This window comes from Plecotus auritus (genome assembly GCF_963455305.1).
Source record: "Plecotus auritus genome assembly, chromosome: 8".
NCBI lineage: Eukaryota > Metazoa > Chordata > Mammalia > Chiroptera > Vespertilionidae > Plecotus > Plecotus auritus.
In genome coordinates this window covers 147,849,605-147,863,285 of record NC_137782.1, presented here as the reverse complement: position 1 = coordinate 147,863,285, position 13,681 = coordinate 147,849,605, and positions in this window count along the sequence as shown.

Here is a 13,681-nt window from a genome sequence, read left to right as displayed (position 1 = left end):
AAAATGTAGAAAAATTAATTGTATTTCAAAATGTAAGTCTTGGAGCCCTAGTTGGCTTGGCTCAGTGAATAGAGCATCGGCCTGTGGAATGAATGGTCCTGGGTTTGATTCCAGTCAAGGGCATGTACCTCGGTTGCAGGCTCCTCCCTGGCCCAGGCCCTGGTCAGGGCACATGCAGGAGGCAACCAATCAATGTATTTCTCTCACATTGATATTTCTCTCTGTCTTTCTCTCTCTTCCACTCTTTCTAAAAATCAATGGAAAAATATTCTTGGGTGAGGATTAAAAAAAAAAGTAAGCCTTGGATATTAGAAAAGATGGTGGAAGATAGGTGTGCCATTAATCTGTTACCCTCACACAATTATAGTTGCAGAATGTGTCTGATATAACTATTTTGAAACTATCGAGTCTATTCAAAGGCTTGAAGCTTTCAGGCGAAGGCTTGGCACCTCTGGGTTTTTCCTCCTTCATTTCCCACTTTTTCTTCTTTTGGGAGCCACACATTTAAAGATGAAGACATTCAAACCAACTGCATGCCCAGGTGAAATCAGAAAGTCACTTCACATCCCAGGGAAAGTCTTAGGCTCAGAAAAGACCTGAGAAGGATCGTAAGTTTACAACTCAGACACAGACACAGACATATCGTACAACAATCAAAAGAACAAACAGAAAGCAAACCTTGGGAAAGACAGCTTTTCTTCTGAAATCAAGAACAAGACAAGAGTGCTCTCTTTCACCACTTCTATTCACACAGTATTAAAAGTTCTAGCTCAAGCAAATAGATCTAGTTCGAAATAAAAACTAATATAAGGCATTCAAATTGGAATAGAAGTAAAATTATCTGTTTACTGATTGCATGATCTTATCCACAGAAAACCCCAAGATTCTTCAAGGATCTGTCATTTGTAAAGAGGGAATAACAATATCTGTCTTATGGTGGCGATGTTATGTTTGAATGAGATAATCATTTAAAGAGATCACCATTACATAAATAATAAACTAACATTAGTATTATTATTAGTTCCATAAAACCCTGGTGCTTAAAATCATTCTTGAATGAGGAAGAAATTTTCCAAGAATACAATGGAGTTAGGCAGAAGAGCATCCCAGATCATAGATAATCCTGGGTAAAAACCTGAGCTGTGAAGCAGTATTCAATAAAGAAACCTATTATTTTGGGGATTGGAATCAAATTTGTACACAGGATAAAGTTATCAAAAGAGACTCAAGGGGTAGTCAGAGGCCAGATCAACCTTCCCACACTCTTATCATAAATTACTACTTGCCTTATTAGTTTTAAATCATTGCCCCTTTTTTTTTTCCCAAAGCTCAATTCAAAGTCATTGGCAATATTCTTGATTTTCAAAACTTATGGAAGATATCTCTGGTTTAACTTGAGGTTGAGATGGTGGTTGTAAGGAATACCACAGATTCCCTTAATGAAGGCATGCCTTCATTCTGCAAACTCAGCGATGGAAGGAGGTACTACTTGTATTAGAAGTCCTTATCAAGAGATCCCATGGGGAAGTTGAATTTTGAAATGACCGATGGCTTCCGAACACATCACCCCTTCCCACGTGGACATTCTCCAAGGAATGCAGAGGTTTCCTTGGAAGCACAGGTAGACTGATGGATGAGAAGTAATCCCATGAGACTGAATTAAGCTCAGTGATCTATTCAGCTTTAAAAGGAGAAGTGGTGAGGGATTAAGCAAAAAAGAAACAAACAAACTCATAGACACAGACAACAGTATGCTAATTACAAGAGAGAAAGTTGGGGGGAGTTGAGGGAGGTAGAAGAGGGAAAGGGGGCATACATGGTGACGGAAGGAGACTTGACTTTAGGTGGTGAACACACAATACAATATGCATACAATATGTTATAGAATTGTTGCACCTGAAACCTACGTAATTTTATTAATCAATGTCACCTCAATTCACTAAAAGTTAAAAAAAATGGAGGGAAAAGGATGCAGATTTTTAAAAGAAATACAAGGTCACTTATAATAATATGTCTTTTAAAATGTTTACATTGGGGAGAAATAAATTACCAGCTAAAGATGAATGTGTTTCACTTTTCTTTAAAATTCTACCTTGCAAGGTTGAACACAATGGGGCAAAAGGCAGCAGAATGGACATTATCCTGTATTATTTTTCCAGATAGTAGAGAATACAAATTTCAGAGCTGAAGGCAAATATATTCATCCTGTCACCTTTGCGAAAAAAAAAAGCCAGTATGCTCTGTACTTCATTTCTATTCTAACCATGAAATCTTCAACAGTTTCCCCTTAAAATATAAAAATGAAAATAAATTGCATTCAAATGCACAATGAAAGATAAGAAGGATGTGTTTTTTTCTGTTATTTCTGTGTAGTTCAAATATGTCTGTGGCTCTTTTATCAGAATGACAAGTGCTCATGGTCTGTGGTGCAGTTGGTCCATGTTCCCTGGGGGCTCGGCAATCAGCAAGTTGCTGTGCTGTATTCTGAGGGTAAGATAAGTTCAGGCAGGGGCACGTCAGTGTTCTTGTACAGACTACACAGGGGATAAAACACACCACCTGACTGGGATTGGGCTCCACACTGTCACTCACTGGCATGATGAAATGACACGTCATCCTCTGAGGCTCACCTAGAAGCAGCCCCCAGGCTTTGCACAGGTCCATTATATTCCAACCAATTTCTAAACATCAATCTCAACCTAACAGGAGGCTAGTAAGAGCAGTGAATTTTGTTTCCCTTTAATAATTTCTTCTCTTTTCATGCAACTTTCCCAGCACCGAGTTGGCACTCAGGGGCTATCCCATTTTGTATGATATGTGCCCACACTGTGTGTTTGACCGGGATCTTGGGCGGCTGCAGCTGGCAGTGATTAATATCCAAAGGACATGCCTCCTGTGTCCCTTAGGGAGAGGGAGTTGTATAATCACAAGGATAGGTGTTTCCAAAAGCTAGTAATTGCTATATCTTCTTTACCATTTTTTTTTTTACAAAATATATATACCATCTGAACTGATGTTTTATTTTATTTTATTTTTTAAATATCTTAAAATTGATTTTAGACAGAGAGGAAGGGAGAGATAGAAATATCAATGAGTGACATTGATCGGCTTCCTCCTGATGTCCCCACTAAAGATTGAGCCTGCAACTGGGCATGTGCCCTGACTGGGAATCAAACCAGGGACCTCTTGGTTCATGGGTCAATGCCCAGCCACTGTTTTCTTTTCCTTCCTTCCTTCTGCCCTTTCTCCCTCCCTCCCTTCCTTCCCTTCCTCTTTCTCTCCCTGTCTCTCATCTCCCTCTTCTCTTCCCCTTCTTTATTCTTTCTGTAAATAGTATTTTAAAGAAAGACATTTTATGTCACTACATTACTTGGCAATAAAATTAAATTAAGAAGCCATGAAAAAAAGTTATTGCATTTCAGCCAGATTCAGCTGCCTACCAAGGATTTGAACCTGAAACTTGACCTTTGATTTTGTCAAAAGGAAATTAGTAAATGTTCATGACATTTTAGCCCCCAAAGAATCTTGTTCCTCATGCGATCAGAAAAAAATGGAAAGGGAATAGATTTTTTTTTTTTTACAGTGATTCATGATGGTCAATGCTTTGCCTGTGAAATACTTAAAAGTTCCTATTTGTTAGTGCCAGAACAGAAAACACTGAATTACATTGTTGTTTTTGTTTTGTTTTTATAATCATGGATCATGGTTGCAGGGCCAACTTGTTTGTTTAACAAATTCTTTTTTTTTTAAATTTTATTTTATTGTTTAAAGTATTACAAATAGTAGTACATATATCTCCTTTTTTTTCCCCATTGACCTCCCCCCAGCCTCCCCTACCCCCTGTCGCATGCCCTCATCCCACCTCCCCCACCCCAGTGTCTTGTTGTTTAACAAATTCTTATTGAGCATGTACTCTGTACTGAGTACTTTTCTAAAACAAAACAGACAACTTTCCTTCCTGTATGGAACTACATTCTATGGATTGAGATTCAAAATATATAAATAAGTTGTAAGTAAAATATACAGTAAGTTAGAGGGAGACCCATGTTATAGAAAATAATAAAGCAAGGATGGGGAATAGAGAGTGTTGGGGTGGGATATGGTTGCCATTGGTAAATAATGCCTCAGGCAGCAGCAATAACATCTGTGAAGTGCATGCTGGCTCTGCTGGAGGAGAAGGGAGGTGGGGTGGGTGAGAAGGAACATGGTAGGGATGGGGAAGAGATAACTGGAGGAGTGGGCAGATCATACAGGGCCTTGGAACCGACTTTGGCTTTTACTCTGCAGAGTGCAAACATAATAGGACTAAAACATGCCTGGTGGCACAATAGCTCCTTGCCGCACTCGTATCCCCTTGTTAGTGGCATGCCTACTCCATTCTTTCTCAGATGATCTGCACGTTTAACTCTTGATTTCCTATGGGGGTCTGTTTTCAGGAAAAGATCTGAAAATCATACTCAGAAGGACATAGGGTCTGTTGTCTCTAAAAAGTTGATGGGCGGTGTTTTTTTAATAACATGTTTCTCCTGACTAGGTGTATGCCAGAATTATTTCTGTCAATGACCTGCTTTTATATCCTCTTGCAGAGTCAGGGATAACAAAACACTTTTGCAATTTCTATTTTATGTATCCGCACTTGGGTGCATGGATTAGTTATCTAACCAGAAGGATGAGGGGAAAACTGTAAAGAAAAAATGCAGAAAAGGCACATTAAAATAGCTCCAAATTTATGCAGAACTTTAAACTAGGTGAAACTATGTATGATGAGTCAGAGTAGAGCAATAAACTTTGTGATTTCTAGGTTGGGAAAAACAAGATCCTTGTAGATACTTATTTTCCATGGATTTGGGGACTGAAGGAGGTGGCTGCATGTTATAGTGGCTTGAGGAGAGTTGAAATCATCCTTGGATGCCAAAGATACCCCACATTTTGTTATAGAGAAGGAGATTTAGATAGAAGAAATGAATTATTAAATGTAGGTTAACTGGGAGGAGAGACTTAATACTTCATAATCAGTAACTGATGCCATAGCTGGGAGTCATCCATCTGATTGGCTTATCCTCAAGTGGGAGATAAGACCCTCATCATGTACAGTATTAGTTCATATATAGGGGGAAAGGGAGAATTCAGGAAAGGTTCAGAAAATGGGACTCTCTGTATACGGGACTTCCTACTAGGAAGCCATGGCCAAGGCACGCGCGTGCGTGTGTGTGTGTGTGTGTGTGTGTGTGTGTGACAAACAGAGACAGAGACAGAAAAAGAGAAAGAGAAAGAGAGAGAAAAAATAAGCAACATAACAACTGTAGGATTTTTTTTCTCCCTAGCTTCTAAAATGGCATGGAAACAGATACTCAAAATACATTTTTTTGAATTAATTTACTGAAGAAATGGATGGTGAAAGGAAAGGAAAAGATAGGATGTAAATACCTCTAGGGAGGGAGTATTTTGACTGAGGAGGAAAGTGACTGCTTGAAGGGACTTTCCTGGGGTACAGGACTGATGGAGTGAAAGGAAGAAGCATGGTGGGCAGCAGGGGAGGGCAGCTTAAGGAGTGGGGTGAAGATATCATTACCAAAGCAAGCCTGGTCAGATTACAGAGAAAAAACAGTTCGTAAGTATCCCATCCTACAGACATGATGTTGATACCAGGAGCTGGAAGGCCAGGCCCTGAGTGCCCTCTAGCTCTCCATTGCCTCAGAGACAATGAAGGGTTAGGATCTTGTTAGAAGTGAGAGTGTTCTTGTCACCAAAGGCCCAAATGGGATTTGAAAGTTTTCCATGTTTGCAGGGAGGGAGAGAGGGATGAGGGGGTGGGGGGGGGAGAGAGAGAGAGAGAGAGAGAGAGAGAGAGAGAGAGAGAGAGAGAGAGAGAATGAATCAGAAATCCTCTTTATCAGTACTGACCTGGAATTTTATTATACATGGGACTTACCCCTGTATTAGGCAAATCTGTATGATGCTTGTATACTTGGGAATATATCAGAAGCTCCTGGGACATTTTAAAAATCACCTGGTGATATCGGTCTCCTGAATTACAACTTGCTTTTTGTTTTGGATTAAAGTAAATATCTCTAAACTAGAGGCCTGGTGCACGAAATTTGTGCACGGGGTGGTGGGGATGTCCCTAGCCCAGCCTGCACCCTCTCAATCTGAGACCCCTTGAGGAATGTCCGACTGCCCGTTTAGGCCCGATCCTGGTGGGATCGGGCCTAAACGGGCAGTCGGACATCCCTCTCACAATCCAGGACTGCTGGCTCCCAACTGCTCGCCTGCCTGCCTTCCTGATTGCCCCTAACTGCTTCTGCCTGCCAGCTTGATCATCCCCTAACCACTCCCCTGCCAGCCTGATTGATGCCTAACTGCTCCTCTGCCAGCCTGTTTGCTCCTAACTGCCCTCCCCTGCAGGCCTGGTCTCCACCAACTGCCCTCCCCCTTCTGGCCTGATTGCCCACTACTGCCCTCCCTTGCAGGCCTGGTCCCTCCCAACTGCCCTCCCCTGCTGGTCATCTTGTGGTGGCCATCTTGTGTCCACATGGGGGCAGCCATCTTTGACCACATGGGGCAGCAATCTTGTGTGTTGGAGTGATGGTCAATCTGCATATTACTCTTTTATTAGATAGGATAGAGGCCTGGTGCATGGGTGGGGGCCAGCTGGTTTGCCCTGAAGGGTGTCCCGGATCAGGGTGGGGGTTCTCTTGAGGTGTGGGGCAGCCTGGGTGAGGGGCGTGTGGTGGTTTGCAGGCTGGCCACGTCCCCCGGTGACCCAAGCGGAGGCCCTGGTATCTGGGGTTTATTTATCTTCTACAATTGAAACTTTGTAGCCTGGAGTGGAGCCAAGCCTTCTGCTCCCTGGTGGCAGCCATTTCTGTTGGGATTTATTTATCTTCTATAATTGAAACTTTGTAGCCTTAAGTGGAGGCCAAGGTAGGCAAGGGCTTCAGAAGCTTGGCTTCCTTCATTGCCAGGGGCAACCCTAGCCTCCTGCTCTCTCTAGCTCTGTGGCTGCTGCCATTTTTGTTGGGATTTATTTATCTTCTATAATTGAACATTTGTAGCCTGGAGTGCAGGCCTGGGCCGGCCAGGGTGTGCGGAAAGCTTGGCTTCCTCCATCTCTGGGGAAACCCAAGCCTCCCTCCTGCTCTCTCTGTGGTCGCAGACATCTTGGTTGGGTTAATTTGCATACTCGCTCCAGATTGGCTTGTGGGCGTGGCTTGTGGGTGTAGTAGAGTAATGGTTAATTTACATATTACTCTTTTATTAGATAGGATAATTCTGACATTGGCATCTTGGCAATAGGAAGCTACCTGGATAGGAGTTAGAGCCACCTTTGACAAGTCTCTTAGACTTCTAAATCTCATTGTCCTCCTTTGGCAAATGGAAGTACTAATAGTAACTTCCCCTCTGAAAGTAACATTTCAGTGTCCAATACATACTGTACAGTTATAGCACAGTTTTGCTTTGTCATACACTAGCTCTATAACCTTGGTTTAATGCTCCTCTTATTAACACTTTGATGTAAATTATCACCTGTCTCAAGGGATGAAGTTTGAAAGTCAAAAGCTTGGGCTTTGCAGTCAGGTATTCAGAATTCTGCACTGTTGCTACCTACTGGGCAATTTGCCCAAGGTCTCTGGAGCTGGTTTGTATGTGTGGGTGTATATGTGTGTGGGTTATTTATTTATTTATTTTTCACCTGAAAAAATGGATGACAAGATCTGCAACTCTATCACAGGGTTGGTAGAAGGTGTAAGATAATATAATGCCTTTAAAGCCCTCAGCACAGTGCCTGGACTGGGGAGAGCTCAAACTTTGCTTTTGGGTTTGTTATATTGGCATTTCAAACCAAAGTTCACTACGTGAAATGAAATTCTGTTTTAATTATGAAAGGAACATGCAGCAAGAGAAATCAGTGGGGAAGGTATGATTTGAGACCATTTTAAGAGTAGGAACAGCAAATTACATTTTTGCAAATAGTTTAGGGCAGAAGGCACGAGTGAGGAAGGGTGGCTATGCATTTGGAAATAAGTAACCTACAGTCAAGTCCCTCTCAGGAAGACATTCTCAAAGCCTGCTCAGCACACTGGAATTTTCAATGTTACAGGAACCCAAAAACTAAAGCCACACATTGATGAATAACTTGCCTGAGGTCACCGAGTGGCAGACTTAAGATGAGCTGAATTCTAGAAGGCACAGATGTCTGACATAATCCAAATGGGAGAGAAATAACTATAGCAAAAGTAGTTACTGGAAATACCTATATTTATGCTTCATATCCCCAGTTCTTAAGCCTGGGGACCTGCCACCATGTAGCAGTCTAGCCTCTCTGTTTGGTTAAGGTATTAAGGCAGTGATTGAAATATGGGTGAATTTCTTCATGTGTGAATGTGGTTAAAAATGGTATTTTCGAAGGAGTATCATTGTGAGGCTTGCATTCAAAGGGCCCAGCACAGTGCCTGAAGCACAGTAATTGCTAAAATTTCTTAGCAGTTAATATTATTGCTGTTAATTGCTTCCTTGGAAAAGTATTACTGTCTTTCTCCCCAAATGTGTGCATTTAAGCCTAAATTGTCACAATTAATACAAAGCTCAGAGCCTCTAGAAAGAATTTCAGGGCTCATTAGCTGGACAGGGAAAAGTAATTGTGGTGATTAGGTACTTCTTGGAACCCTTGAAATAAACTTTGATTACTCTAGAAGTCTCCAAAAATAGAAAAGGAACTAATGTTTAGAATATACTCACTCTGTTCTTGATGTTCTTCCCAGCAATTGATGCAGATTCTTTCAAATTTTCTTCACAACAGTCCCTTTAGGTCAGTGGTTCTCAACCTTTCTAATGCCACGACCCTTTAATACAGTTCCTCATGTTGTGGTGACCCCCAACCACAAAATTATTTTCGTTGCTACTTCATAACTGTAATTTTGCTACTGTTATGAATCGTAATGTAAATATCTGTGTTTTCCGATGGTCTTAGGCGACCCTGCGGTCACCCCACAGGTTGAGAACCACTGCTTTAGGTTATCAACATCCCTAGTTTATAGGTGAACAAACTGAGTTTTGGAGATGTTAATTTGGCGCAAATTATAATTAGTGGTTGAGCGTGAATCAAACTCTGCCTTGTCTTATTTTTCCTCCTTTCTCTCTCTTAAGCAGTTGAAAGTTTTCAAATTAAATACTTTAATTTTTTTTTTGTTTTGTGGCCATGCAAAAATTACCTGTTGGTCACTCACTCTATGTTAGGGATGGTGTTCAGCAGAAGTGAGAATAATGATGAAAACTTAATCATGGAGGCTGAGAGGAAAAGGCGCTGACCCAAGTAACTCCGGAAGTGACTAGTCAGTAAAACTAAAGGCAAAAGAAACTGTCTTATGTGCTCTAGTTGATAAAATTGTATCCTGTGGGGGTGTGAGTTAACAATCTGATACTTCTATGTGAGTATCTTGGATAGGTGGTGGGAGCCAGGTTTTCACTGTTGCAGTGGGATTTTACAGATAAGCAGGAGGGGGCACTGCGATGATCCACGTGGTAATAGGCGAGAGTTGGAATCATCAACATGAACTCATGTTTAGCTTACTGTAGATACAGAGGGTTACATAAAACTATTTATATATGAATATTTGTATCAGAAGAAAAGAGGACAATTATATTCACCACCTATCTGGAAATCAGGATGAAGGCCTGGTTTGGAGATATCAACATTAAAAACAGACAAGAGTGAAGACAGAATAAGTATAGAGAAGGACGGCATCCTAGAACAAAGGCTTGAGGAACTCCAAAAGCTTCATTGTCAGAGTTAGATGACCTTGCAAAATGGTGGGGCAGGAGCTGCTAAAATGATCAAAAGATGATCATGTCACAGAAGCCAAAGCAAAAGATTTTTGAGGAGGGAGAGGTCAGCAGGAATATCTTTGAGAAATAAGGCGAAAAGAGGACTGGGCACATCTGGGGGCTTGGCAGGTGAGAAGCCTGTAGTGGACACTACTGCTGCTGTGCCAGGACCCCTTGGGTGTCTTTTACCCTTTTGCACCCCTCCCTTCCTTTTTCTAATAACTCCTACTTTGGTTCTCTTTGAAGGACTTGCATCCGGCCACAGACCGCTTTTTCACTTTACATGACTCTATATTCCAGGATCTGGTTCCAGGAAATCATCCTAATATAAATCCCCATTTTTAAAATATTTTATAAATCCTTATTTGAAATAGGGATTTTTCAAAGGGAGTCCTTTCTGCCAGAGATTCTCCCCTTTTAAATCTCTGGGGCAGGGCCGTAGAACTAAAAGTCCAAGATCACAATTTTGCAAACTACTGCATCACAACCAGTCTCCTCCTCCTGGAGGCACCAAGACCTCCTGAGTCCTCATTACAGCCATGGTGTCAGTGCCCTCTCTTTATAGGAGAAGGGTGTGTGTGGAGGGAAGTGTGGTACAGAGTGTATGTTTGTGTTTATATGGGATGGCTGGAATATGGAGGAAGGCATGGCAGATCCCAAATACAAGGGTCAACAGAGACAGAAAAGAAGCAAAACAAAGAAACATGAAGGACTATAGAAGAAAAGGAATTCTAGGTACTTCTGGTACATGGTAGGGAGCAAGGTGTGGGTTTACATGGATACATGGCATGTTCAACTACTTGTCCACACACCATGTAATATATTAGACTACAACACACATGTGATATGTTGGAATGCCACATGTTAGAATGCCACTTTTGAAAGGGAAGACTTTAAAAAGAGTCAGAATAATATCATTTCAGAGAGAAATGAGTTCATTGAAAGCATTAGGAAAGATAAACTGTTTATCAATCTAGTAGAATCACATGCTTTGATCTAATTTCTTAAAATATTATAATTTATCAAGATCCAATTGGATTTGTGATACTCATCAGATTTTAAAAGATGGTTTACTTCTCAGAGCAGAATGAATCAGAGAGAGCTTTCAGGAAAAGACTGCAAGTATATTAGTTTAAAACAACAATGAACCCTATCCTATATAATAAAAGAGTAATATGCAAATTAACCATCACTCACCTACCCCACAAGCCACGCCCACAAGCCACACCCACAAGCCAATCAGGAGCAAATATGCAAATAAACCCAACCAAGATGGCTACAGCCACAGAGAGCAGGAGGGAGGCTTGGGTTTCCCCGGCAATGGAGGAAGCCAAGTTTTCCGTCTGCCCTTGCCTAGGCCTCCACTCAAGGCTACAAAGTTTCAATGATAGAAAATACATAAATCCAAAGAGAAATGGTGACAGCCACAGAGCTGGAAAGAGCAGGAGGCTAGGGTTGCCCCCGGCGATGGAGGAAGCCAAGCTTTCCACACACCCTGGCCGGCCCAGGTCTCTGCTTAAGGCTACAAAGTTTCAATTATAGAAGATACATAAATTCCCAAAATATGGCTGCCGCCATAGAGCAAGCAGAAGGCTTGGCTCTGCTCCAGGCTACAAAGTTTCAATTGTAGAAGATAAATAAACCCCAAATACCAGGGCCTCCACTTGGGTCTCCAGGGGGCGTGGCCAGCCTGCAAACCACCACAGGCCCCTCACCCAGGCTGCCTCACGCCCCAAGAGAACCCCCACCCTGATCCGGGACACCCTTCAGGGCAAACCATCTGACTCCCACCCATGCACCAGGCCTCTATCCTATCTAATAAAAGAGTAATATGCAGATTGACCATCACTCCAACACACAAGATTGCTGCCCCCATGTGGTCAAAGATGGCTGCCCCCATGTGGACACAAGATGGCCACCACAAGATGGCCAGCAGGGGAGGGCAGTTGGGAGGCACCAGGCCTGCAAGGGAGGGCAGTTGGGGGTGACCAAGCCGGCAGAGGAGGGAAGTTGGGGGCGACCAGGCCTGCAGGGGAGAGCAGTTGGGGAGTACCAGGCCTGCAGGAGAGGGCAGTTAGGGGCAAACAGGCTGGCAGGGGAGCAGTTAGGCATCAATCAGGCTGGCAGGGGAGTGGTTAGGGGGTGATCAGGCTGGCAGGCAGAAGTGGTTAGGGGGAATCAGGAAGGCAGGCAGGCGAGCAGTTGGGAGCCAGCAGTCCTGGATTGTGAGAGGGATGTCTGACTGCCCGTTTAGGCCCGATCCCGGTGGGATCGGCCCTAAATGGGCAGTCGGACATCCTTCAAGGGGTCCCAGATTGGAGAGGGTGCAGGCTGGGCTGAGGGACACCCCCCCTCCTCCGTGCATGAATATTGTGCACCGGGCCTCTAGTAGCAACATAATGATCAATAGAAGTATTTTTAGGATTAATTCTTATACATTATGCTTAATTGTCTCATGTGAAAAAAATGACTTTACCTTATGGATATAGTGCCTTAATTGCATGGCCATGCTTTAAGTGCATGGATGATTTAAAGGGCTTCAGTGTGAGGAAAAAGCAGGACGTAGCAAAGGCAAAGGGTGTGAGGTCATCCATTTATCTACTTACATTAACTGGCTGCCTGGAAGCATTTGCAGAGACCGTGAGCTATGTACATCTGTGATGTCAGGAGACACAGTGGTATCAGATGCCCTGTCTTCCTCCAGCTGATGTCTTGTAGCTCTACTAAAGCTCTAGTGTACTCAGGCATGGCAGTCAGTACTCTCTGGGTCCAGTATGTGTTCTGGGCAGAAATAATTCCACCCATAGCGCCCTTGCTCGAGCAAGGAAACTTTGCTCTGGAGTTGCCACTGATTGGACAAGAGTAGATACTTCCCCCAAGACTGGCCCACCTAGAGGCTAATCAGTAAGTCAATTGGTATCCTGGTGCAAAAGTCATTATAACAATGATGAGAATGATAGTTTCGGTTATTAGCTAGCTAGTTAGGTCAGGTGTCTATAGAATTTCAATGGGAAGATTTTAGAACATTTTCTAGTTAGCAGGAGACCTACATGGAGAAGAAAACTTACAATGAGGGAAGTCATGGGTTCTGGGAGAAAGATGGATAGAGCAACAAGTACCAAACAATTTTTTTTGAATCCTAAATTCTAATTTCTTAATTAAAATTCTATATTTTAAGATTTATGGAGTCTCTTCTCTTGGCAAATGAAAGATCTAGTAGTACAGGGAGGCATTTGGGTCCAGGAGGAAGTGTGTATTGTCCTTGGAGTTAGAATATATGGGTTCAGATCCTCAGTCTTTTATCTAATAAATAAGAGAATTTGGACAAGTAATTTGGTTTCACTGGGACTTAGTTTCCTATATGATATTACTCTTTAGAGATATTGTGAAAATTAAAAGAGGTAGTGTGTGTGGCAGTGTTTGGTACTAGTAGATGAATGCTAACATGTTTCCCCCATATTCTGGTTTTAAAGGATAGATCTATGTAATAGAAAATTCCCTTGCAATGGGTAACATGGTCCTTAGTAATGAAGTAGGGAGAAGCCAGTCCCAGGTACCATAACAAACCATGAGTCTGGGTGCCTGGTAGACAAATGTAATTGGTAGACATATTTTTCATGAACTTGAGGCAAGTTTATTTTAAATTTTCTGAACCACTGAATTTACTAAAGTTCCAAGGCTACTATATGAGAAAAGAGGGTTTCTCAGAAACACACACACACACACACACACACACACATACACACACACACACACACACACACACACACCAACAATGCCAATTTAAGCCTGAGTTACTGTTTATAGCAGTGAGGTCTATACAAACCTGAAAGCTGGATATAATTTTAAGTTAATT